The 27,750-nt window shown below is 44.3% G+C and overlaps 1 protein-coding gene and 1 long non-coding RNA gene across 7 annotated transcripts in view; one reads left to right on the top strand and one right to left on the bottom strand.

The window, feature by feature from the left end:
* Window positions 1-11,263, bottom strand: part of LOC123781038 (uncharacterized) — a 325,582-nt gene extending 314,319 nt beyond the window's left edge. The window contains exons 1-3 of one of the 6 annotated variants that reach the window (XR_015727441.1): window positions 10,930-11,263; window positions 10,592-10,709; window positions 1,219-4,324 (exon numbers count right to left, since the gene is read on the bottom strand). This is a non-coding gene — a long non-coding RNA (uncharacterized LOC123781038). The remainder of the gene's footprint in view (window positions 1-1,218; window positions 4,325-10,591; window positions 10,710-10,929) is intronic. The other 5 variants (XR_006776585.2, XR_015727444.1, XR_015727440.1 and 2 more) reach the window with 5 other exon arrangements.
* Window positions 11,264-11,275: 12 nt separating this feature from the next.
* ACO1 (aconitase 1) overlaps window positions 11,276-27,750 on the top strand; it is a 54,018-nt gene continuing 37,543 nt past the window's right edge. Inside the window, exon 1 of the mRNA XM_045780306.2 lies at window positions 11,276-11,430. The gene's annotated coding sequence lies outside the window, so the exon portion shown is untranslated. The remainder of the gene's footprint in view (window positions 11,431-27,750) is intronic.

The following is a 27,750-nucleotide window of genomic DNA, read 5'->3' as shown; positions in this document are numbered from 1 at the left end:
TATTTGCTTCCAAATTATCATGTATGGGAAGAATGAGATGAGGATATTGTGAAAACAATATTTTCCAAGACTTTATAATCAGAGAGTCTGGGTCATAGATACATGGGGGTTCATTAAATAATTCTTTCTACTTTTTCATATGATTATATTTTGCATAATAAAAAGTCCATTTAAATTCAAAATCAGGGGCACCTGGGTGGCTCAGTCAGTTAAGCATCAACCTTCAGCTCAGGTCAAGATCAGGCCCCATGTTGGGCTCCCTGCTAGCGGGGAGGTGCCTTCTTCTCCCTCTCCCCGCCACCTGTTTATGCTCTCTCTTACTATCTCTCTCTCAAATAAATAAATAAAATTATTTAAATAAATAAATTCAAAATCACCTTAGTTAAAAACATTTTTGGATCTAATTCTTTGATAACTTTTCCTATTATTTGCATGATTATTGCACTAGACAAGTTTTCCATGTCTTCTAGAGTCAATTTTTGGTAATTTATATGTAATGCTGTGAACAAAAAATTTATTCATTAGAATTTTTCTTAGAGAATAAACTAAATAAGTCCACTCTAAAGAGCATAAGACTATAGGCAAACCTGACCTTGGGAAGAACAGTCATGCCTGATAATAAAAAAAAGGGGGGGGGTGAGAAATTTCTTGGTTACATCTGAAAGAAAGTGAGGGGAAGAGAGAAAAAAGAGAGTAGGGGTGAAAAGGAGAAAGCCAGCAGATGGCTATGCAATATGTGATTGAAACCAATGAAAAGAATCAGTCTATATGAAATTAAAGGCTTGATGATAACATCTGACGTCTAATGAGCATGCACAATGTACCACTTTTTTGAGCACGGTACATATATTAGCTCATTCAATTTTTTCCCATGTTGACACAACTAGTAAAAAGTGCAGTCGGGATTAAACCCAGAATCTAAGGCAATATGGCTACAGGGCCTGCATTCTTTAGCCATTATACTTTAGGGCAGGGTTGACAAAATTATTGCCTACGGGCCAAACACAGCCAGCAGCCTGTTTTTGTACCTCTTTTTTTTTTTTTTTGTCCCCCCCCGGGGGGGGGCGGGGGTGAGGTGCCCTGCTTGAAGCCCTGCAGGCCGGCTGCAGGGACGCATAGTGACTGCCCAGGTGCCCACCGCGCCCTCCGCGCCTGGCCGTCTGGTAAACCAAGGTCGTGGGATTCACCTGAGGAGCTGCGGGTGATGCCGGGGCTTACCTGCAATAGGAGGGCCGTGCGCCACGCCCGTGGTGGCTGTCGAAGCAGTGGGAGGCTGTCAGCTGCCCCTAGGCCGGGAAAAGACAAGGCTGCACAGCCCTGGAGCACCGGGAGGAGGAAGCGGGAAGGTAGGCCCCGCCCTGTGCCGCCTGCCGCCCCGCCCACCGCACCCTTGCACTAAGGGCCGGGCAGGTAACGCATGGGTCTGAGTAGGGGGCGCATGCCCGGTACAGGTGACCATCTAGCATCCCGCCCCCCAGGGCAGCCATAAGTGCAGCCCCCCTATACATCCTGAAAGCTAAGAAAAGTTTTTTGGTTTTTAAAATGCTGTAAACGAAGAGTAAGAAGGACGCAGAGAAGGAGTAATGTACGCGCCCACGAAGACTAAAGTATTTGCTCTCTAACCCATTACAGAAAAACTAATCAACCTTTTCTGTGATCTGAGTGGTTTCCGTGTGGAAAATTGAAAAGCGGCAGATTGACTCATGTTAGATGATGCTGGGAAAATAAGTTCAGCCTACATGGATGCAGGATTGTGAACGCTTAGAAAACTGAAGCAGCAACAAAATCCCAAAGCATGAGCAGGTTTTTGGATTGTCACAAGCAAATAGAAGTGGCATTTGAGCCAAAGTCAACCAAATCTCTGAGGGGTAGAATCAACAGCTGATACAATTTTATATATATTGGTCAGAAATTTTCTTTCCCTTTATGAGTTTCAAAATTATTTGCGTAGAATATTTTACAGTATTGTATTATTTTAACACCTACATTTGTAGTTATGTATCTCAATAAATGTTTGCATGTTTTATTTCATTTTTTTTAATTTGTCAGAGATTTGCATATTTTATTTATTTTTCAAAGGTGCAGTTCTCTCAAGTATTCAATTCCATATATTATATAATTCATTAAGATTTTATGTTACTCATTTATATTTTCTTTAGTAGTTTTTTCCTAACTTCACTAATTTATTTTTTGTTTGTTTTTTTTTAAGATTTTATTTATTTATTTGTCAGAGAGAGAGTGCACAAGCAGGAGGAGCAGCAGGCAAAGGGAGAAGCAGGCTTCCCCCTGAGCAAGGAGCCTGATGCAGGACTCAATCCCATGACCCTGTGATCATGACATGAGCTGAAGGCAGACGCTTAACCAACCTAGCCACCCAGGCGTTCCTCTTTTTTTGTTTGAATAACTACAGACCTTAAGTTTATATAGTTGCCACTCTATATACCTTTGGTTATATCCAAAATATTTCAGGGTGGAGGAGAGAAAGAATTGTGATGCTTTTTGAAAAATTATTATTAATGGAGCAATATATTCTGTTTATAAAATCATTCTTTAGAAATACAAATAAAACAAATATACTATACTATAAAACAAAGCAAATTCCAGTCAATGATTTTAAATTGGACTATATTACGAATGAAATTGTATAATTTTATAAATGTGCTACAAAGTCACTGGGGATGGGAGGCAGATGTAGAAGTAACAAGGTCAGCCATGAGTTGATAATTGTTGAAGCCAAGTGATGTCTATATGGGAGCTCATTATACTAGTCTCAGTCATTTTGTAACTGGATGATATTATTCATAATTTTAAATTTTTAAAACAAAACTTAAAAAGTGACTAAATACAAATGTTCCAAATTTCCAGCTTGGAAAAACTTGGGGCAGTCACAAGACAAGTTTAACAAACTGTTTGGTTTTTTTTTTTTCTCAATGTGAAAACAAAATTACACAAGTAAATTGGTTCCTGATGATTTCAACCAGAGATCATAGCATCCCCACAAAACCATATAGACACTGTCAGGATCTGTGGGTTTACTCTACTTACAAGCTCATAAGATCCTGTTACTATTTTATAAATACCGGAAAAAGACACTAGACTCTGAAGTCACAGAAAAGGACTTTCTTACTCATGGCACAGCGAGCAGCATGGCATTGTCCCAGATCCCACAGGGGTAAGGTGGAGGGACCTAGAAGGATGTATTACATACAGCGGGCTTGGATTGCTGGTGAGGAACACAGCTTGGGAATCCACTGTTTTTATAGTAAGTGGTAAGAAAGCCTGTACTTTGAACCCACATGTACCTGTGACCCAGATTCAGCAATTACAAACTTTTATATGACATGGTTCATCTATACTCTCACTCAGTTCTTCCCCCAACCCAATCATTTTGAAGCAAATATCTGACCTACATATAATTTCAACCCTCAAGGTTGTTCGCTATAAACACAATGCTGAGAAATGGCATTAGGAAACAACAGTCAGGAAGGAACTTGCACTCTTGGCATACCCAACAAACAGGTGCAGGGATGTTCAGGGCCTGTAGAAGATTGTTTTCCCCATCAATCCACCTTTGCCCCTACCTGTCTTGGTTTCTGGCAAACTGTCACAAAAGTATTTCACTCCGTTGGCCACTCTGATTAACCAACAGAGGCTAGAAATAAATCTGTTCAATCGGTCTCACACAGCACTTAATTAAGGCTACTATCATCAGGACTCCAAACAATGAGATGAAGTTAACCTGCAGTCCTGACCTCAAATATGCCTTCTGGGGTCCTGGACCCAAGCAACTGTCCCAGGGGAAACCAGAGGACTGTATTTCCAACAGTCAGAATGTAGTCTAGTCTAAGGCCCATTCATTATTCATTTCACTAACCTGCTGATCTTTGGTGTCATCATCAGTAATTACAGGAGGCAATAGACGGGCTAAATACCCACCTCTATCCCTAATGGAGAGAGAGTTCATGGCCCATTTCCAGCCATATACAAGCATATAACCCAAGCAGGCACAGGTAACTCCTATCAGGATTTGTCATTAAACTCGATTTGGATCGCATCAGGTTGGTTTGATTAAGTCACATGGGCAGTGTCCCTGAATGGTTATAACTTCCTTTCCTATCTATGGCACATCCCTCTCAAGCATCAGAGAAACATGTGAATTTGTAACAGAATGGGGTGAGGTGGTGCCAGTCCATGTGTTTGTACCTGTTTACAGGGGCTCCATGTTGAGAGCTGCTATTGATGGCACAGCAGTATAATTTACCATCGGCCTTGTCCACAGAATGTCCACTGCATTTGCTGTTTGACTTGAGTGATGGTGTTGGATCTAGGCGACAAAAGAGAGTATTTATTGCCTCCACCCTTGTACATCTGGAATCTAAGGTGTTCCTACCACAGCTTCCAGGGTTGTTTAATCCCAAAGTCTATAGTCTTCCAAGGGGTGGACCAGATAACAGACCAGACAGCTAAGTCATTGGTACTATCCCAAGAGTCAGTAAAAAGTGTGTTTCATCCTAGGGCATATTGGTCAGAGTTGTGAAAATGGCCTTGAGTTCCATGCAGTGAGTGAATAACAATGCCAATTTTTAGTTTGCCATCTATGGAGCAGTCATTGAACAGCTACAGGCCCCCAGTGGACACTAACAGGTTTGAACTTAGCCAAACCTCAGTGAACCAGGCCCCAGCATTCAGGTGAGCCTCTGTGAACTGAGGGCCCCATCATGCCAGTGGCTTTCCCTCAGGTGCTATAATGTGAGTCCAGTTTCCCCACAGCAATAGCTGCCACTTTTCCATATAAACTTATTTTCCATATAAGCTGGGCTACTAGGTCCTTGAATGTCCAATTTCCAAGTGTGGAAAAAATGACCATTTTGACAAGTGAGGTATATTGGGCCTTTTCCTTATTCATTGTCAAGCCTGATCTAACCCACGCCAAAATGGGGACATTTTGCAAAGTCACAGGTCTTTATGGGTCAGGCTTTCTTTTTCAACAAGAGCTGAGTAACAGGTCAATAGCCACACCTCCCACCCCCCCCCCAAGCCCCACCTCCAGTCCCGAAACCCCAGTTTTTAAAAAGAGGTGCACTTGATGCCTGGATCAGCAGGTGGCGATGTTATACTAGGGAATTGCCTCTCTGAATTTTGCAATAGTTAACCAAAGCGGTGATTTCCATTTCTTCTCAGATTTTAAATTCTTTTTGCTAGACCACCAGTAAGAGGACGGAGATGAACTCTCTACATGCCGCAGACCTTGAATGAAAGAATCCTTTCTGGACTTCATGAGTGTTCACGTATAACAAGCACGTATAACGTAAGTATCAATATACATTTGGCAGTGAAGGACAGCAGTACATTGAATCAGCCCAAAAAGCCCTCCCTACCAGGTCACTTTAATTTTCCTTCTTCACAGTAAATATTGCTCAAACCCCATCAGTTGATTTTGATTTTGGATACCCCCACCCCCACCCCTCGCAAGGATCCCATCCTTGGCATTACTAAGGTTTTGGGTTGGGTGATTATCTGTTTGGGGAGGTGTCCTGTGCATTCTAAAATGTTTAGCAGCATCCCTGCTTCTACCCACTACAGGCCAGTGGAATACACCCCCCTCCTCTAGTTGTGACAACCAAAGATATCTCTAGACATTGTCCAATGCCATAGGGTTAGAAGGGGGACCCTGGTTGAGATCCACTGCCCTCTAGGAACATGGACCAATGGACCAATAAGTCTAATAGGCATATAAAGGGCTACAGCTTCTGGAAGTCTAGAAGGTGGGGGGATGCAGACAGATGGGGAGGAAGATAAGCTTTGGAAGATGACTTTTTTTTTTTTTTTTAATCCTTTGTCTCTTCAAGCCAGGCTCCACACCAATTTCATTGTACGTATTCTTGCAGCTTTCTCCACAGTCCTCGGTGCCTTCAGCTACCCTGGCATCTAGCACCCCAACCCCCAACTAACTCGGCAGGATTGTAGCCTGGGCACCTGCATACAACAAAGCTGAAAATATTTGAGTTTCTCCCTTCTTGAAGTTCCTCAAGCATACTCAGCTTTCTCCTTAAAGCGCTGAAGTTGGGGTGTGGGGGAAGGGAGGAAGCAGGAGGTGCAGAGGGACAGAGCAATCCCTTGCCAGTCAGCAAAGCTTTGTATCAACTTTCAATTTCAAGCAGCTGCCAGCAGCTTGGGCTCATCCAAACCAACACCCGTTTCCAATCCACCTGAGTTTCTCTCTCCATACTGCTGACATCATTTATCTAAACTTTGACTCAGCAGCTAAAGCCACTTTTGGTTGCCCTGCTGTCATATAACATCCCTTTCTCTTCCTACTCTTGAGAAGAGTGAGCACGACCAAAACATCATTTGGGTAAATTGTTTCAATCCTGCTTTTTATTATTTATCCTCTAAATGTACGTGAACGGGGGTGGGGGGGTGTACTCTGCACCTTGGGTAAAAGCATTTGCTACTAGATCCTGGGGAGTCTTCTCCTGCCCACTAACACAGCCCATAGGGTCTTCCAGAAAGGCATGTCTCTTGTCACCAAAACTTCCAGAAATTTATTACTCATACACAGCAAGTAGCGTGAAAATAATGTCCCATCAGTTCCCTGTGGGGACAATGGGTAGAGGGCCCAGGTGGATGCTAAGCATACAGGGAGTCTGCTTTGTAGCTTAGGAAAAATGAGTTTGGGGAACCCAGTGCTTTTATAGTAACTGCAAACAGGTCAGAAAGAAATACCCAGTATGAAGGACAAAGCGAATAGAGGGTGGAAAAGAATGAAGGGAAGGAACATAAGAGCATAGGGGCTGTTGTAAGATTTTTAAAAAGTGGTTAATCTAATACATGAAAACAGTCTCCTCATAAACTGGAAATGAAAATGAGTCCAATTAGTGACAAATTTGCTATGCTGTTTTTCTCTCATTTGTCGATGTTAGCAAATAATTTTCCCTAAAAAAAAAAAAAATGAAATAAGTCAGTAGCAGCAGCCTCAGAATAATGCTATCACTGCTCCTGACTTCCAACAGCTTCATCCCCCAGGACGAGGAGCATTTTTAGGGAGAAGAAGCCCTGAAAATAAATAAGGAATTCTAGACTATAAGGTGTTGGACCAAAGTTTCCTCCTAGAACACTCGAGTTCCTCTTCTTTTCTTCAAAGAATAATTTATAACCTCAGAGCATCCAATGATGTCACTTAAATAAAATTATACTTCATAGCATAGAGGTTAAAAGCACACGTTCTGGAGTTAAATCAGCCTTTGTTCAAACCCCAGCATCATAGTTATGTGATGCCAGTTATGTGACCTGAAGAAAGTTATAAAATCACTCTGAATCTGTTTCTTTAACTGTGAAATGGTAACAATGTCACCAAGCCTCAAAGGCTTGTTGTGAAGATTCAATGGGACATTTGATCCCATTTAGCTTTTATCACCAGTTATGTTGAGGGGGATGGTGTTTGAAGCAGATGACCAGTGGTTCCTAGCTCCTTAGGAAAGCAGCTCAAGGATTCAGGCACTGAGGCAGCAAGAAAGGGAGCATAAAAATTAAGTATATGACAGGTGTGGAAGGGGGTGGCAGTTGGATATCTGTGGGGGCCAACATGAGCCCAACATGAGGCTAATCACTGCCCTGATTATGAATAGGGCATTTTTTAAAGGAACAGAAAACATTTATTTCAAACTTCCTCTAGTATGAGGAAGACATATATTCAGTGATGAACACAGGAATTCTAGAGCTCCCTCAAACAAGAATTTCAGGAAGGACCACCTTATACTTCATGCATTGCCAAACAATATTTCCCCTCTGTGCCATGCTAGAGAACATGGAACAAAGCGTAATACAGTAGGGGGCAGGAAGAAACTGAGAGTTAGTTAAGAGTCAACAAACATATTAAATACCTACTGTGTTCCAGGCTGTGTGTTAGGAGTGATGAACAAATTGCCATGCCTAGAGCAGAACCACCTGTAGTGTTTAGATTCCTCAGACTCTGAGCACAGATCCCACCCCTGACCTAGTGAATCAACATTCTAGGTGGTGGGGGACACAGAAGGCAGTATTCTTTCCTTTTTTGGGGGGAGGGGCAGAAGGAGATAGAGAGAGAGACTCTTGTGTAGGCTCCATGCCCAGCACGGAGCCTCATGAGGGGCTCAATTTCACAAACCTGAGCTGAAATCAAGGGTCAGACGCTTAACTGGCTGAGCCACCCAGGTGTCCCAGGAGGCAGTATTCTTAATAAAGGTCCTCTGGTGATTCCAAGAAACAGTATGGGAACCACCACTGGTGTTTCCCAAAAGGTGGTCAGACTCTCAAACTCAGTCTCTCCAAGAGAACAGCATATGAACGTATGTTTTCAATGCACCAGGAGATTTGAGAAATGTGCTCTCAGACTGCCTTTCTCTGATACCATTTACTTTTTATTAAATAATATGTGTGTAAGTGCATTATAATTGAAAAGCACGATACAAAGTTAGTTGGGTACAGTTTTTAGGAACTTTCTATAAACTGAGGAAGTCCAGTTTATACAAGTAACTAAAGTCAGGGTGGAATACGATAAGGCATTCCTCAGAGCATAATAGGTCTCTGACCACATCCTCATGGTTCTTCTTATGGCGGCAGAAGCTTCTGGCAGGTGAGACTGCTAGAACAGTGCAGTGGCCTCAACTGAAGACCTTTCTGCCACTAGCCCCTGGAGTCATCTGCGGTGCCTGAGCAGTTCCACAGCTGGATGACTTCTTCTCAGAAGGTCCGTAACGAGTATATATATACTCCCCTAGGCCACTTGCAGGGTCTTTTGTGCCACGGCAGAAATATTTATCAGGCAGACCCTGTATAAACCTAGTACCGTGGTTCTAAACCCCTTAAATGTTTAGCTCTCAATGCACCATGAGATCCAACTTCAAGAACTGAGATTCAGAATGAGGAAGAAACTCGATGGGAAGGAGAGGACAGACTGATGGTTAGAGAAGACATGAGATTCCCATTTTAGATGTGAAGAATGGCAGGTGCCTTTGAAATATCCAGGTGGTAACTCCCCACAAATGGCTGGAAACAAAGCATGTGGAGATCTGAAGAGGGGTAAGAAGAGTGACAGACAACTAGCAGGCTTCAGCGAGAGGTGGCAGGGAGTTTGCCTAGAAAGAAAATAAACGAAGAAAATCCCACCAGCGTAAGGAGTCACATGCAAAGGGAGAGGAGAAAAAGTGCAGAGAAGGAACCTACGAAAGTGGGATCGAAGACAGATGCAGTGATCACAAGGGCTGAGGGCTCTGAAGCCAAAAGGAGGTTAAAATTTCAAGGAAAGACGAGTCACCAGTCTCAAATAACACAAAGCAGTCAGTGAGGACAAGAAGAGAAGACAGGCCAGTGGATCTGCAATCTGCATGTCACTGCAGACTTTTCTGAGAGCAACAGAGCCCAGTGATGTGGGTACTCCAGGTTTCTCCTGCTCTCTGAAAGTGCAGCGTTCCTAGGAAGCCGAAATGGCAGACAGCGAAGAAACAATCACCATTAACTTCTGTGGAAAATTTTTTTAACGTTCCCAGACCCACAAAATAACTTCTTTTAGGCTTTTCTGATACCTTAGGACACATCTTGCTAAGAGATGCATAAAATCAATTAAGATAAAGCACAGATGCTCACAGATATGCTTGGTCCAAAGCTATAGTGGCTTGATGCTGGGTTGCTGACTGAGTGTAGTTCTGGGAGAAGGAGCTTGGCGGGGACACTTTCCCCATATAACAGCCTGCTACAAACACTGAATGCTATTTTCCCTTTTCATCTTTTTTGTAAGAGCAAAAATCCTCTTCAGACTTCTTTCAGTTAGCGAAAACAGGTAAAAATGTAGGTCTTTCATAAAACTGAAGTGGTGCAACAATGAGTCTTAAAAAGTAAGGGATATCTGGATTTCCTTCATGGTTTTGGCCAGTGTTTGCTAATAAATTCCATTACCTTTAGAGTCTTGATTTTATCATTTTCTGTCAAGAATTACCAGTTATCATATTAGATGTCTGTTATCACTTAACATTATCACCCTAATTTCCAAGGGAACTCTATTATTATTTTTCAGAGTTTGTGATAATGGCATATGGTAGACACTCAAGGAAAGTTTGTTCAATGAATGTGATAAGAAGAATGGATGAATGTGAATTTAGGAAGTGTGTGGGAAGAAAGTCTTCTTCCATATTGGAAATACAGTAAATATCTCATCTTTCAAAGTTAAATATAACCCTTTATATTTAAAAATTAGAATTAGGGGATAGCTGTACCCTAGTATAGCATATGAGAAAAGTATGGACTTGGGAGACAGACAGGCATGAGGACTGAATCCCAACTGTGGGGCACTTCATATCTGCAAAAGGGGGAATATTCTTCACTTCACAGGACTGATGGAGGAGATACGTGACGATCCAACCATTGTCCCCTGCACAGAGGAGTCGAATGGTAACTAACCGATAGCAATGGGAATTAGTATGTTATTAGCTGTTTGTCCTATAAGCTGTTTATTCAGATGCTCAAGATAGAAAACTATAGTAACTTTCTATGTAAGTTGGCAGGAAAACCTCACCACTTTTGATCTAGAAAGATCTAATCATTTCTTTCTACTCACACTTGCTGGAGAAGCGTGTAACTCGAACCAACCTAGCAATCAAAAGCAGGTCTTGTGAAGAAGGCGCACTCAGTGTTAACTCTTCAGGCATTTCTCTGATATCCAACCGGTGAACAGCCTGCATTATAAAGTGGTGTCACACGTTAAAAAATTTTTTTACACTAGAAACTTTGCATTCATAACCATGAAAACGTCGAAGTCCTATTATGTCGGCGTGATTCTGATGCCCATTTGGCACATTTTGCAAGGAATTAAGGCGGGAGTAGGGGTAGGGGGTGGACACAAGGAGGTGAAAGGGGACAAGGCGGTCGGGAGACGGGTAACGTGACTACACGTACCGGAACAGCCGAAGAATGAAGCCTCTACCTTTATGGCTAAGTCATTTTTAAAAACAAAAAAGAAAACCGACATTTCTTCCCCACCCCTTCGGCTCACTTCCTAGCGGGAGCCGGGCAGTCACAGCCTAGACCTCAGAGTGAGCGAAAGTCACCCGCGTCCCAGGCCGTGCGCCCGCAGAGGTGGACCCGGCCGAGCACGCGCCGCTCCGCTTCCTGCTGCTGAGCCTTAGCCCCCACCCCCTCCCGCCGAGGGCTAAGTCGCTCAAGCCGGGCGGGGCGGGGCCGCCGGGACAGACTCGGCCCCGCCCCTCCGGCCGCGGCCCCGCTGCGCCGGAGCCGGGCGCCCCCCGCCCCGCCCCTGCTCCGCCCACCGGCCGGTGGCCCCGGGGGACGCAGGGGGAGGGGCGCGGAGGCGGCGGCCCCTGGAAAGGCGCAGCGTACTGGAGCGCGCCCCGCACTTGGCGCCAGCCGGCCCATCAGATCCCTGCTGTGCATTTAGCGGTGAGTACCGGCCCAGCCCGACGGATGTCCCGGGGCGGGAGCGTCGGCCGCCCTGTCCCCGGGGCGGTCGGCGCGAGCCCCTTCCGCGGCGCCCGAGGCTCCTTCCCCGAGCGGGACTGAGGTGCGCAGAGCGGCCCGGGGCTGGAGAGAAGCTGGGGAAGGCCCGGAGATTCGCGGAGGGGGAGATTCGCGGAGGGGAGATTCGCGGAGGGGACTAGCTCCTGGGGATTGACCTCTCCGCCTTGTCTCCAGCCTGCGCCGCGCTGGGGACAGGGTTTTCACGGACTGGAAATGGCTTTCCTCGTCCCTCTTTGCCTTGACTGTGCATGCCGCCGGAGAGTCCTCGCCCAGGTTGTGCGGGCCGCACTGGGAGTCCTCACCCAGGCTCTACAGGCCGGCCGAACTGGCGAATCCTAACCCAGAGGAGGGTGTGCGGGCCTCGCTGGGGTGTCCTAACCCCAGGAGGGTGTGCGGGCCCTACGAGGGAGTTCCCACCGCGCCCGGGCTTGCGGAATAGGGAAATCCCACGGAGCCAGCATATCGCGGAATCCACACCAAGTGGTGAGGGGCAAATGGGGTGAGGTGGAAGGGTTGGGCACAGAGCCTACCCTCATAGATTCGGAGATTCAGGAAGGAGCATGGGCTGCCTTTCCTAATTCAGCTAGACATCAGAATGGCACATCTTTCCCGCAACTCATATAACCCACCTCACAGGCTTCTTCGGGTCATAGAGACACAGCCTCTAGGGCAGCAGTTCTCAGACTTTTGGGAGGCTTAAAAACCCCTTTACACTCATAAAAATTTCCAGACCAGGAGCTTTTGTTTATGTGGGTTATATTTTTTATATTTACCATATATATAAAACAATTTACCATATTTAATAATCCACTTTTAAAAATAGTGGACCTATTATATATTAAGTATTATTTTATGAAAATATCCATGTTTTCCAAAACAGAATGCTACTGAGAAGAGTGGCATTGTTTTATATTTTAGCAAATATCTTTAATGTCAGGTTTAATAGAAGGCAGCTGGATTCTTATATCTGCTTCTTCATTCAGTCTTGCAATACCACATCATGTGGCCTCTGGAAAACTTCACTGTATACTCCTGAACACGTGGCAGTGAAAAAGACAAATTGCGTCTTGGTATTAAAATGAAAGTTGTTTTGATCTTGTGGGTACCTAGAGTCCCTGCACCACACTTTGAGAACCACTGGTGTAGGAAATGCTTTGGAGGCTTAAGTCATTGGTCCTGCTTCTTGTTTGGGATGCTTGCTCTAAATGGAAACACACACCACCCCACGCATGGACCGTGTTAACCTCTGGAATTTGGGACCAAGCTTGATCTCGCTTTGGAAGCTGAGTACTAGGTCCCCACATAAGAGATGATAAGCCCCAGTGGCCTCCTGAAAACTCAGCAAGTCTCCAAGATGGCTTCGGTTGTTTCTGTGCCCACAGAGCTGATCTGTCCGTGCGCCCAGATCGCAGCAGTGATGTGGCAAACAGGACCTGTGGGTTCAGAGAAGTGGCCACAGGGAGTCCATGCCAAGTGTGTAGGGGTTTGTGTGAGAGTTACCAAGTAGTCAAAAAGTCATTTCCAAAAGAACACTGCCTTCCTTTCCTCCTCATTCATTGCTGTTTGTACTTATGTCGACCTTGAGCTTATTGGAATATTAGGATTCCCCAATCTTGCTGCTGTTTCACTCTCCACTTTTAGAGGTGTACCACCTTGAGTGGCCCTGCCTCAGCCCCTACCACAAAGTCATGTTCTGCACCCTGGTCTGTGGTAGGTGGGATCCCTCATGGATTTATTTCCTTGGCTTCCTGCTCTGTCAAAACAAGTTCCAGGTAGAAATTACATACATGTATACACCAACGGAAAAGGATTCTCTGACTCTGTCCTCCCTTTTGCTCCTCCATCCACAGAGCCTCTCCTGCTCTTGATGAAGCAGCTTGGATACTGCAGCTGATAGTTGGGAAATGTTAAAGTGCATGAGCGTATTGGCATCTGTTGTTGCCCTGGCCACAGATGGGAGAAGGGAATGGGATCTCTGTGTACTGCTGTGTTCTTGGAGTAAAGCTCCACTTTGATGGTGGGGTCTCATTCCTCTATCCCTTCTGTATTTATTTACTGTCTACTTTACCAAGTGTCTAATTCTGTACTGGACACTGGGGGGAAGTAGTGAGCACAGATGCAGTCCCTGTCTTTCTGGAGTTTACAGTCTGGTAGCTTAGGTAATTGCTGGTTAATGGAGACAGTCCACTATCGAGTGTTCGCGTGAAACCTGGCCCTGCGCGAAAAACACTACCCCTACCAGATGTGTGCTCCAAAGCACGGGCTGAGAAAGCTAGAGTCCCAAAACCGTGAAGATAATGATAAAACCAGCATTTGTTACCATGTGCCTGGTGAAGAACTTCCTTTGTCTTCTTTCCTCGGTTCTTCCTTTTATAGAGGAAGTGACTCCCTGGGGGGCAGCCAGACTCTGTACTGGGAAATGAGCTCAGTCGGGTTCCAGTCACTGGGGCAGCCTTGGGCAAGACACACTCTCTGGGCCTCAGTGTCTACGTCTTTAAAGTGGGTGGTTGGGCCACTGATGTCCGAGGAGCCAGTGGTTTGCAGGCGCTGGTTTGCACTTTCACTTGTGCGCACATCTTCCCAACTCCATGTTCAAGGGCATCACATTTTTTAGCTTGAAGTTAGCCGTTATGGGACTATCCACACCGTGGAAATCAGCAAATGGTATAATCCAGAGCTCGGCCACTGCAGGGATCAAGCAGTTAAAGGTTTACCAGGCACAGCATTGCTGCTGTCAGAGCCAGGGTGCTTTGTGTGTGTTTGTACGGTTGAGCCTGGAACAACATGGAGGTCAGGGGTGCTGACCCCCTGCGCAGTAGAAGATCCAGGTACAACTTTTGATTCCCCAGAAACTTCACTACTAATAGCCTACTGCTGATCGGAAGCCTTACCAATGGTATAAACAATTAATGCCCGTTTTGTATGTTATCTGTATGATGTGCTGCATTCTTACAATAAAGCTAGAGAAAATAAAATGTTGTGAAGAAAATCATAAGGAAAAGACATTTACTTTACTGTACTTTATTTATTGAAAACAATTTGTGGATCAGTGGACCCATGCAGTTCAAACCCTTATTGTTCAAGGGTCACCTGTATTTTTTAAAAAATAAACTCTTTAAGGGTACCCGGGTGGCTCAGTCAGTTAAGCGTCTGACTTTGGCTCAGGTCTTGGTCTCAGGGTCTGAGGATGGAGCGCTGTGTCAGCGGGGAGCCTGCTGCTTCTTCTCCCTCTACCTCCCTCCACCCTCCCACCTGTGCTCTCTCTCTTTCTCTTAAGTAAATAAACAACCTTTAAAAATAATTAGAATAATAATAAAATAAACTCTTTAGCCTGGACAAAGACACCAAATATAGGGTATGTGATTCAATTCCTCAAGAACTTTTGATAGGGAAAAAACAGTCTGTTTTTTACCATATCCTAGAACATGAATCAGCAGACTTTTCCTTAGGCTTTGTGGGCTCTGCTGCTGTTGTGTGAAAACAACCACAGACAGTATGCAAATGAATGGGCACAGCTGGGCTCCAATAAAACTTTATTTACAAAAGCAGGGGTGGGCCATAGTTTGCAGACCCATCTTAGAATGTCAGAACAGGAGCCAGGCCTTCAAGGAGATAGTGTCATGGAAAAGGACATTCTTTGGGGCTTTATCCATGAATACCACAAATTTGATACTCGAAGACATATAGCTGGAAGCGGCAACTGCAAAGGATTTGGAATCGATTGAAAAAGAATCCATAGTAGGTTGTTTAAATAAAGGCCAAGTATGTTCATGTTTTGAGGACACAGCCATGGATGGTGAGGAGGGAGGGTGTCTTTATTCCCAACTGCATCTCAGGAGCCGTCTCAGACCTTATGCTGGGATCAACAGACCTGCAGTCTAAACCAGCACGTAAATTCTGGGAGGTCTCACGCAAAAATCCGTAGTGCCTCTAATAGCTATTCTGATCCCAGGGAGAGGGACAAAAGAAGTGCTAAAAGAAGGAGGGAAAGTCATCATTATATGTGTTTATATTATATACACTGTATATGTACATTGCGTGTATGTATACTTATGTATACATGCATATTTGTATATTTATAGATGTACCTAAGATATGTGGCTGTGCGATTATTTTTCCATGTATTTAAAATCGTCTTATGAATGTTCGGAAGACAGACATGCCAGGCTATTACCAGTGGCCAGATATGAGCAGTGAAATGGGGTAGAAGAAAAACGGGAATTTTTACTTCCTACTCTTTGTAATACTGTGTGTTTGCCTGCCCTGCAGCATTCATGTATTGCTTCTACGACCTAAAAATAAAACGCTAAAATCCCAAGAACCTATCTTTTTTAAAGGAAAACAGGATTATTTTTCTGCTAAGAATGTTACCACCACCCCTTCTCCTCTAATAAAACAAATTATTTTAACTGTCACATCACAATTCTGCACTAGTATATATCCTACTATATATATTAATTCAAAATAATATTGGAAGAGATGCCTCTCAGATCAAAACATTTTATTAGACGACTTAACCCCTGTCCAAGGTTGCAAGTACCAGATGAGTGTTCTTTAATGGACTGTTATGCATCCCTTAAAGTAGTGCCTTAAGATGTTGTTTCATGAGCTGTCATGAGATACAGTTTTTACATTTAAAACCGTGTTACCCAAGAATATTTTTCCGTGGTCCTGTTTTTAGGAGAGAAAACATGTGCGTGCGTATAAGGGTGCGCACACATGCACACCGGTATAGAATATGCCAAAGGCTGAGTGGTTGTCTCTTGCTGGTGGGGTAGAGTTGATTTTTAATTTCCTTCACTTTGCTTATCAGTATTTTCTAGCAGGTATTAAACAAGTATTAAATTTGATAGAGGCAGTAAATTTGAACAACTATTAAATAACTACCAGTTATTTATGCACTGGGGACAACACAGTTGCCTTCATTTTTCTTAGACTCAGTTACTGCTGACTTGGCTCATAGCAGACACCTGCTTACTCCCTTTCTCCCAGCGGGAAGTGGAGAAACAAGGATGGAGCAAGAGGCTTGGGGAACCAAAAATGGGCCGCTGACAGACCTCCGTCACATTGTACTTGTCCACTTCCTGTGGAGTTGGCTCCAACCTCAGCCCTTCCCTCTCCCTCCAGGTGACCCAGAGGTTAGAAAGTTCATAGGATCAGCGCCATTACCTGAGAAGCTATCAGCTGACTGTTTTCCTAGAATAAATGGCCTTCGTTTCTTTCTTTTTTTTTTTTTAAGTAGGCTCCATGCCCAGCGTGTGGAGTCCAGTGTGGGGCTCGAACTCAGGACTCAAGTCAGACACTTAACCGACTCAGCCACCTAGGGACCCCTCTTTTTTAGCTATTTTTTTTTAAGATTTTATTTATTTATTTGACAGAGATAGAGACAGCCAGCGAGAGAGGGAATACAAGCAGGGGGAGTGGGAGAGGAAGAAGCAGGCTCATAGCGGAGGAGCCTGATGTGGGGCTCGGTCCCATAACGCCGGGATCACGCCCTGAGCCGAAGGCAGACGCTTAACCGCTGTGCCACCCAGGCGCCCCTTTTTTAGCTATTTTTAATGGAAAATTTCAGATATACAAAGAAGTAGAGAGTATAAACCCAGCCTCAACAATTATGAACATTTGGCCAATCTTGGTTCATCTATACCTTTCCCCAAATTCACTTCTTTTTTTCCCTCTTCCAGGAGTTAGCATCTTATTTTCAACTGTCTAAATTAACAAAAACTTATTCTTTGTTGTGTCTTTTTAGTAAAAAGCATGCACTGATGCTGTAGCAAAATTCGTGATATTCTACTCTAATGTCAGCCCAGTGAACAACTTGAGCCCTTGCCGTGTTTCCTGCTTCGGTGCTTTGGCATTCATTCTTCTCTCTGCCGACGAGGCTAAATCAGTCTGCCCTCATTCTTCCTCCCGATGCTCCATAAAGCCTTTCTCAGGTCCCCTGGCTGTAGCTGTCTCTTTCCTGGGACCTTCGTTATGACCCTTAGCATATTATAGTTATTTGTGTGCTTATCTTAGTCTCCTTGTTAGATTGTACTGTTCTTATGAAACAAGGAGTATTTTCCTGAACGCCCGCTCTCTGCTGGCACTTAGCAGTACTTAATGCAGGAAAGATGCTCAGAAATACACGCTAAATTAATTTGACTTGATTAAGTTCATTGAAGAAAATTTTCGATCACAACAGAAACGCATCACATTAAAAGGAAAATGTTCAGATATAGCCTAGGAGAGAGAACATTTTATCTCACCTGCAAGGATTTTTTTTTTTTTTAAGATTTTATTTATTTATTCGACAGGGATAGAGACAGACAGTGAGAGAGGGAACACAAGCAGGGGGAGTGGGAGAGGAAGAAGCAGGCTCATAGTGGAGGAGCCCGATGTGGGGCTCGATCCCAGAACGCCAGGATCTCGCCCTGAGCCAAAAGCAGACACGCTTAACGACTGCGCCACCCAGGCGCCCCTCACCTGCAAGGATTTTAAAACACTTTAAAGAATTGTGATGAAAAGAATTTTCAGTTTTATCCAATATAGAAAGGCAACCTTTTTTGAGGAAAATAATTTTTCTTTATGGTTTGTTGTCACTTTTTCACATACATACCCGGAACCTGGAGCTCTTCTCTGCTTTTAGAATGCTTTTTTACCTCAGTTAGGTAAGAGTGACTCTAACTCTATTTTAGAATATCCATTGTGGTTTAAAATGTAGATTTAAATCTTCAGTAAAAGAAATAGGCTCCATGTCGGACCCACATGCCCCATGAAGTAATTTAAAACCAATCTCATGAATAATGGTGGCTCACAGGTATTGAGTTCCCCGTGTACACTTTGCTTTCCCTAGTCCCGTGTTTAATTATCCCAGAAGTCCCGGGAGCTGGGCAGAGCAGTGCAGGGCAGGTATTGTTACCTTAAATCTGCAAAGAAGCAAATTAGGTTTAGGGAGATGGAGTGAATCTTGCCTAAGGCAAAACATGGTGGCATCTGGTTTTAAGCAAGGATTGGAAACCAGAGGGCTTTGGGATTCGATGAGGCAAATGTGCAAAGATAGGCAACTCTCTTTTTCAATATTAAATGTCTTTGGGAGACAGACCAGGTTGTTGAGGTAAGTTCTGTATCCCGTAATGCCATAGAACCACCAAAGTGATCTCATACTTTCTGAACCAATTGTTTCTAGATTCCTCACATTCCACCTCAGTCTTTTGTTATAAGAACGATGAACGCTTACACCTTCTGATGTATTAGCAAGGCTCCTGTGCGGAAGTGCTGGTGTGGTTCTCTCTCATTGCCTGTTCTTGACTTAAGGAGAACTCTGGGCAAGCCCGTCGTGATAGTGTGACTTGCCTGGGCTGCTCAAAGAGATGTGTCTGGAGGACTTAAGTTATTCCTTATCCTCATCGTCCTTTCATGACCACTATTGTAAAATGACAAAGCAAAGTATACACTATAGTGTAGTTCGTGAGGAAGGTGTGTCAGTCTAAGAGTATCTTCCTACATGATCACCAGGTTTGAATTTTTGGTTGAGAAGAGGGGAGGTGAGTAAGTCATGGCTGACGGTCTGTTATATGCAAGAGCTATTCGAGGAGAGGCATACATAAAATACAATTCCGTAGTAATGCTGTCAGAAGACCGCCTCAGGATTGGTTTTAAGGGTGGTATGTTTCATAAAAGCTTTATTTGCTCAGTGAAGGAGTCAGTTGCGTTTTTTTTTGTTGTTTTGTTTTAAGTAGGCTCCACACCCAGCGTGGAACCCAATGTGGGGCTTGAACCCACGACCCTGAGATCGAGACCTGAGCTGCAAACAAGGGTCGGATGGATGCTTTAAGCAACTGAGCCACCCAGGCGCCCCATCAATTGCATTTTAAATGCTGGCATTGTCTGTATTACTGACATCAACTCATCCTTTCAAAGTGACCTATCATACCAATTTTGCCAAAATCAAGGATATTTTAGGGGAAATAGAGGTTGACCTACTAGTCTTGACATACACACATACCTTAGAGTCTAAAGATTGTTTTCATATGAGATTTCACTTTTTAAATCCACTTGGTTAATTTGGGTTTTTGTATGAGGCGTGACCATAAGTTCGATCACTTGCGCCGCCTACTTGAGGCACGATGGTGCAAGAGTCAGCCCCGGCATCACCGGGCCTGGCTGGACGCCAAGCTTGGCCACTTACCAGCCGCAAGGCCTTGGCAGGCTACTTAACCCCTCTGCTGCTCAGTCTTCCTACTGGTAAAATGGGGTGGTGATGCCTTTCTCACAGGGTCGCTAACGGACCGCATTAGACAACGTGGCTGAGGTGCCTGGCACCCCCCCAGGTGCCCAGCCCAGGTCCCCAGATGCAGGGCTTACGGATTGATGCAGCACTCGTGGCCTAATGCCTACACCTTGCTGCCGTTCTTCTGAACTTTTGTCCCCACCTAGAGCTCCTGAGCTCCAGACCCACATAGACAGCTGCCTCCTGGATGTCTTCATCCCTAAGTCGCCGTAGCTAAAACCTATATCTCGGTCATTGGCTCTGTCAGTTTGCCCACACGAGGCATGTGGGAGCTCTCCGAGACCTCATCTTCATCTCTCATCCTCAGTCTACTCAGCTGTCTTAACTCTCGCTGGGATCTGTTGCCTCTGACCTCATTTTCTGACTTGGTGACTGTAACAGCACTGTAACCTGCCTCGCCAACACCAGTCAGCATCCTTCCCCTGAGGCAGTCCCTGGGACTCCCGAGTGATCTCGGAAAATCAAATCAGGTCTTCGGGAGTCGAGCCCAGAATCCTTTAATGGTGCCTCCTGTCTTCAGGATAAATCTGAGCCTTTTTGTGAGGCCCCTCAAGACGTGGACCCTGCCCTTCCCTTTCGCTCTTCTCAGCTCCACCCCCTCGCACCCTGTACTTCATCCACTGGGACTGCTCTATGACTCCCACAGGGTCACACTTCCATGTCTTCACAAGTCCTGTTTTCTCTGCCCAGAATATTCTTCAGAATATTCTTTCAGTGACTCCCTCCCTCGGTGTAGTTCTGGGAGGCTTGTGGATGGTGTTGCCTGTTTGATTACTTGTCACATCTGTGATGCAGTGAAGTGGCAGTTGCGTGCTGATGCCATGTGGCTGTGTGGGGCACTGACGGAACGAGGGCAGAGCTGCTTAACCAGCGGGCTCTAGAGTCTGGTGCACTTGCTTTTGAACTCCAGCTCCCTGTCTCAACAAGCCTGCAGGCTAGCTTCATAATTCCAGCTCCCGACCACATGGCTGTTCTGCCAATGGGGGGAGAACGTGATGGACTGAAAACAGAGGAGTATCGGGTCCTCCCAGCAGTCACCTTTCTTCTGGAACATCAGCAAATAACGGGTTTATACCTCAAGCTTCTGGGAACTCTCCTAGCTTGAGTCATCCTTCTCGAGTCCAGGCCATTCTGAGGTGGGTGGGGGTAGATGACCTCAGAAACTGGGTGCATTCATGGAAACACGTGCCGCCCCGATGAGACCCTGACAGCCTGACATCCTGCCTTTTGCAGTGACACTGTTTCTGTTTCGTAAAATTTGAGTTAGGAAAGTTCATTACCAAGCATCTACAGAATTAGTTCAGAAGCTTGAGGAAATCAGGCAGCTTTCTTAAGGAATGGCTGTCAACTAGGCCTGCTCCGTAATGCTTTTAAAAGCGCGGCTGTCGGCCCTACCCCACTCCGCCCACCCTCAGAAGTTAGATGCAATAGGACGTGGTTCTGCAAATGTCATTTTTGGGGTGTCTGCAGGTGTCACTTTTGAAGCCCCACTGATCCCTGTGGGTTGCTACAGGGTAGGAGACCCACATTCCGAGAAGGGGCTGAGCACTGACCTTAATGAGGAGAGGATGAGGTCAGGAGCAGAGGCCTGGGTCAGGACGCCTGGGAGGGGTGGGGGCCTGCCCTGCTTCTTCCTTTCCTTTCTTGCCAAATGTTTTATGACCCCACGATGACTTTCTCTTCTCAGTGCATCTCTGGAATTACAAATTCTGAAGTTCACAAGACTTTTCGTGAAACTGCTTGTATTAGCCCACAGTGATATGAAAAATTAAAACTATTTCTGTTCTTTTGCATTTGTGCTACTGCAGTTAATTTAAAATGAGCTTAAAGGATGTGTCGGGGAAGCCTTTCTCCTTTGGGAATCAGATATGATGTTGTGCTGTCTTAGCCAGCAAGCCTAGACCTGGGAGTCTTGATGAGACAGGGGCTGTTCGATCAGACAGTGCAGTGGCCATCGCCCGTGTCCCCAGATCCTGACTGTTGCCTTTGGCAGTGGCTGTATATGTCTGCCAAGTGAGTCATGATCATTTTTATGGCATATCGTTAAAAATTTCCAGTGTTACTTAATAATGAAGTTCAAGGAAACAGAAGGGTTAGATTTCAGAAAGTTGCTACTTTTTAAATGCCATCTAGTATTTTCAAGTTATGGCTTAATTTCGTATCAAACTTTAACAAATTCTGATGTTGGGAATCTACAATTTAAACCATGTGTAAAGCTAGGACAGTGCTTTGTAGTTTGTCTTTAGTCACAGTTCCTACAGTGGCCAGTTCTGCTGCCTCCCCACCTTGTCTCTTCCTTTTCTGCCCTCACTCACTCTACTCTGGCCTTGCCTTCCTCAGACCCACCTCAGGGCCTTTGCACATGATCTTCCCCCTCCTCCAGATTGTTGGTAGCTTGTCCCCTCACTTCCTTCAAGGCTCTGCTCAAGTGGCTCTGTATCAGTGAGACCTCCTTTGATCTCCTAGATCCTTTGAAGCCCAACACTCCTTACTGCCTCATCCTGCTTATCCACAGAGCTGGTCACCCTCTGACATTCTGTTTGTATACGTACTTAGTTGTGTAGTCTTTCTCCCTCCCCTACTTCTCTCCCTCCTCATGGAAGCACCACAAGGGCAGGGACTTTGTTACTTTTGTTCCTGGGTATGTCCCCAGTGCCTAAAACAGTTCCTGGCACATATTAGATGGTTAACATAAATATGTGTTGAATACATGAATGTATTTAAATAGAACTTTTTTACTTAGAAGGGACTTTTTAGGATCATCGACTACACTTACGTTACAAATTGGGAAACTGAGGCACAGAAAGGTTATATGGCTCATTCAGAATGGAGCTCAATCATTTCAAAACTGCTACCAGCTCTTTTTAAAAATCTAGGAATATATGTGGAGCCTTCTGGTCACTTGTCCACGATGAGACAGAAGAATAAGGGAAAATAGACTGATAATTTAAAAATTTAGCAAAAATAAGACAAGTCATTGTGTAATGGCAAAACTTTCTCATACAGAAGGCAGAGTCTTATTCATGTTCACGGTGTGGAGCGCACCTTGCATATAATTAGTGCTCAAGAAAGATGTGTTAATGGATTTGGTTATATTGTTATAAAGCCATTCCTTTCTGCAAGGCCCTCCCTCTGCACTACTCTTTTTCGTTTTTTATTCTGTCCCCAAATAGACAATTGTTCCTAGGACTTTTCATTCAAAATTCTTCAGTTACAAGTGTCCCATTTAGGAGATTACTCTGTGTGTGTGTTTAATTTCTTCTATGAATAGCTACCAGGATCAAAGAGGTGACCTGGTCTCTGGGAGAATCCAGAGCTATTTAGTTATTCCAGTTTTCCAGCTGCAGCATCAAATGAAGCAAAGAACTAATCTTTCTAGTTCTCCACTTTGTGGAAAAAATCCAGTTGACAAGCCATGGTGATTTGCCGGCCTGAATGGTTCTGACCTCAGTCTTATTTCTGCTTACATAGACATCCTTGGAATCTCACTTTTGACAAAAAGTTGTTTATAAGTAGCATGATGTTTAGATACACAACAGTCAGTTTGGGAAGTGGGACCAATTAGTTTCTCTTTAAATAGAAAAGAAATGAAGCATAGCTAATCCTTATAGTGAACTGACATGAACTCCAGAGACGCAGTGACATTAACTTTAGAGTTGGAAGGCATGAAAATTCAGGATGGGTATATTTAGGAAAATGTGAGAAGAAGGATGGGTAAACCACATGAAATAGAAAAGAAACCTCTTCCTGTTGTTTGCATAGATTTTAAAAATCCACTCTTATGTGTCTTTAGACATCCTAAATAAATAAACAGTTCAGAGGATGTATGGTTTGCACTTGAGACTGTTCTCAACTCATCACCTGCAAACTCTTTCAAACTATACAAGCTCTCCTGGAAACTGATATGTGCACTCCCCACCCCTCCCCAAAATAAACAAAACCTCTATCCTCCACAGCCCACCACTGGTAGGAGCTCTGCTGCTCTTCATTACTCTTCTCTGCTCCTTCCTACTGGTGCATGGGAATCCTGTGGTTGGTTGCGGGGGCCCATTCATATCTGTGCTTCTTTCTCTATCATAAGATAACCTAAGAGGATTCAACTCCGATAATAGAAGCAGCTAAATCTTGGATTTATATACTCAAAAGTCTGGAAAGTGACTCGAAGAGATGAATCCTACTGTATCTGATCACTGGCATTTAGCTGAAGTCGGTCAAATTTCCATGCATTTCTCCAAATCTGTCTGTGCCAAACAAGCATCATGGTGTGGCATTCTGTTCTTCTAGCAAGAGTGATGGTTTAGTAGTGTGCGGCCCAGACCGTCCTCAGTCTCCCACACAAAACCTGATGTGGGAAAGATATTAGGGTTCAAAGCTGACATCCAGAAAATGTGGTTCTATTAAAGCACAGGGCCAGGACCTGTGGGCAGAAAGAGCTGCACTAGGGCCATGAGGAGTGGCGATTATATACTTTCAAGTTGGGAGGAGGTTAGGGATAGTGTAAGCCTCCCAGGTATTTTGGAAACAAGGTTTCCAGCATCCTGAGGGGGCTTATCTATTGTTGGGAAAGGTCATTTAATATCGTTTAGCAAAAACTCAGTCATGAGACCTTTCAGATGTATATCAGTGGGTCATATGCCTGGAGGATGATTTCAACCATGTATCTGGGGGGAGGGGGGTAGAGATAAAGGAAGTTCCCAAAGGAATTTTATATGTTAAAGTAGACTTGCAGGATCCTGGGGGCTGGGCTAAGATAAGATTGCCTTTTACCCTTAGCAAAGTGTCAACATCAAGGGAGCTGAGTCCCTTGAAGAATGTCACTCTGCCTGTTTCGAAGACTTGTCAATGGGCTGGAGATAGTAAGGAAATTTAATAATTTTTCTTCTGCCTTTGTTTCCCGCATCAAAACCCATCTGCGAGATTGCTGTCTGGGCTTGAAAGTTCAGTCTGAGTGACAGATAGCAAAGCTCGCTGATCCAAAGGGGGATTTTGCCCATGATTGAAGCTAACGGGGCCGCTTCCCTTGCCGTAACCAACCGGGTTCGTGATGCATGTCAGCATGCAGACGAACTGCCTGCAGATTTTAGGGCCCCATCAGAGTTTCGGGCTCCCTTCACGCTGTCTGGCCTCTCCAGGGTTACAGAGCCAAGTCTTAGCCACATTAATAGTTCAGTCAAGCCCCCCTCAGAGATGAGAACATTCGGTCATCAGAGGCCATCTCGGTTTGGCCTGTCCAGCAGACAGACAGTTCACAAAAGAGGAAATTCACATGGCGACAAGACAGATGGAAAAGTATCCACCTTCACTAGCAATTAAAGAAATGCCCAAGATTAGCTTTTTAATCTCTCAGTTTGGCAGAAAGTAAACAAGAATTACGTTGCCTGCTTGAGGCGCTTGCATTCCCTGCGTCAGAAAAGGGTCATGAATGGGCACAGCCTTTCCCAGGCCACGCGGCGGGGTTGACAGAATGGAGACGTGCAGATCCTTTCTCCCAGCTGTCCTACTTCTAGGAACCAAAAGCTAGGAATTTATACTGAGGAAATGAATTGAGGACCTACTCAAAGAAGAGTGTACAAAGGTTGAAGCCAAACAAAGTATTTTAATAAGAAGAGATTTAAGTAAAGCGTCGTAGATCTGAATGATAGATTTTTATAGTGCAGTTTAAAGTGATATAAGATATCACATGGTGGCCTGATCAAGATGTATCGCTGAGTGGAAAAAAGCAATTTACAAAACAATGTGAGGTCTAATGCATTTTTTAAAGAAATCCAAATACATTTAAAAGTCATGTTAGGTGAAACTCCAAACTCCAATGGTGACTTTTATTTTCTTCTCTTTGTTTATCTGCACTTTCTAATATTTCTGCAATGATCATCTGTTTCTTAGTATAATACTTTTTTTTTTTAAGATTTTATTTATTTAGTTGACAGAGATAGAGACAGCCAGCGAGAGAGGGAACACAAGCAGGAGGAGTGGGAGAGGAAGAAGCAGGCTCATAGCAGAGGAGCCTGATATGGGGCTTGATCCCCCAACGTCGGGATCACGCCCTGAGCCGAAGGCAGATGCTTAACCGCTGTGCCACCCAGGCGCCCCCTTAGTGTAATACTTTTGATAACTTCAGCCGTTCTGCAGCAGGTTTGGTCTCCTGCTGGGATTGTTGGGGGGGGTAGTGAAGAGGGGCCTGGGGGGGGTGGGAAGTAGGAAGGGGTCCCTCTTGGATTGATAACGTTTGACCTGTATGAAGTATGCAACCGGTCCGTCTACAGTTACATATGAACCATTCACAGATTCTCTTCAGAACCATTGCACTGCATCAGTGGGTGACGAAGGACATAGTTTGGCGAGTAGAATGGGTTTCTCTAAAGACTAGTGGTCACATATCTACTTTTAAATAAATCCTTATCAGACATTATTAAAGAAAGAACTGTGTACTGTGGTTCCAGGGACTTTAGGAACTATTCTATCTTCCTTTAGAAAGATACTTTCCAAGATGTCAAGTTTTCATTTTATAGAGACACTGTTTTTTCCTGTATGAAATATCCTCTATAGGTATTTATGTGAAAAATGAAAATGACTGCCCCAGCTTTTTAAAAAGTGACAAAGGAAAGCATGCTTATGGAAAACAGAACTTGGATTCTCTTCAGAGGTTTAAAGTCCTCCCCACCCCACCCCACCCTGCCCTTTACACCATGTATTCTTTCTTCTATCTAGGGATAATCAATGTTAACTTTATTCTAGATCTTTCTTTTTGTATTCATTTATATATATGATGGTATGTGTGTGTATAAATGAATATATACTAACAGTCTTAAAGTTTTTAACTTGTTAGATTCTAGTATATATATTATTCTGCAACTTTTTCTATTCCACTTATATTAATGTGAGTCTTTGCTCACATTTCTTATGTTGAATCTGAGTAAGGAATTGTGTGTTCGATATTTATATCAGTAAAATTTATTTGTCCTCTGCCTCTCGGGATAAACTCAGTCACAGGGCAGACTGTTAAAAACTTAGCGCTAAATTTCTTTCCCAAAGTGTAGCTGTCAGTTAGTTCTCTGGAATTTTGAACCACATGGAAGGCTCAGTCAATGATTAGAGAACTAGCTCACAAAAGCACCAGAAGCACATTGTGATATGTAATATGTGAAAGTGCCTAACTGGTACTTTTTTCAACTTTACTTTTGAAGGATTTTAAGCATTCTTTTTCCCTGCCAGAAATTTGCATTTCACTGGAGAGAAAATCAGCTGCATTTTCTTCCTAGGTCTACCCACTCATAAACCCAGTGACCTCGCTTTCTGGGGGCCTCTGTTTCCTGGTCAGGAAAATGCTCTGGCATCTCTAAGGTTCTCTCCAGAAGGCTCAACATTCTCTGATTCTGTCTCATCACCCCCATAGCACCTAGGACAAGGTGTCCCGAGGGCATGGGGGACGGGTCAATGCCATGCCGCATAAGCACAAATGATGGCGCCTCTCCAAGTCACTTGCAGGTGTCCAGAATTGAGACCAAAGGTTAGTTGGCAGCAAGACGGTGGTTGGGGAAGAACCGCAGCTCTGAACTCCCTGTACCTTTTTTACTGACAGCATGGTTGGTTGTTAATGCCTCAGGTCTGTTTGCCTGTGCCTAATGTTTAATATTTTTAGTAATTTACTTTAAAAATCTGGTGTTCAACACTCTTTCCCCACTCCCACTCTTCCTTGCATCCGTGCACAAGATGGACCTGAGGGCATCATGACATGGGACAAGTCACCCAGCTGGTATTTCAGGATGGGATAGCTTCAAAAGACACTGTTTCTCAACCAAATAATTCTCCTGATTTTAAAGAGTGTGAGCTAGGGGTAGGGAAGGGTTTCAAATACAGTGCAAGTGTCTCTTTTTAAATTCCTTTTGTATAAGAACTGATTACGTGTCCTACTTGGTTCACAGGCCGGGGGTGAGTGTTCAGCCGTCCTACCTTTCTGAACACAAGGGTTC

The sequence above is a fragment of the Ursus americanus genome, chromosome 18 (assembly GCF_024610735.1).
Source record: "Ursus americanus isolate L20-20 chromosome 18, mUrsAme1.1.p, whole genome shotgun sequence".
In the NCBI taxonomy this organism is placed as follows: Eukaryota; Metazoa; Chordata; class Mammalia; order Carnivora; family Ursidae; genus Ursus; species Ursus americanus.
The sequence above is the reverse complement of the archived record's forward strand: the minus strand, read 5'-3'. Positions and strand labels throughout refer to the sequence as shown.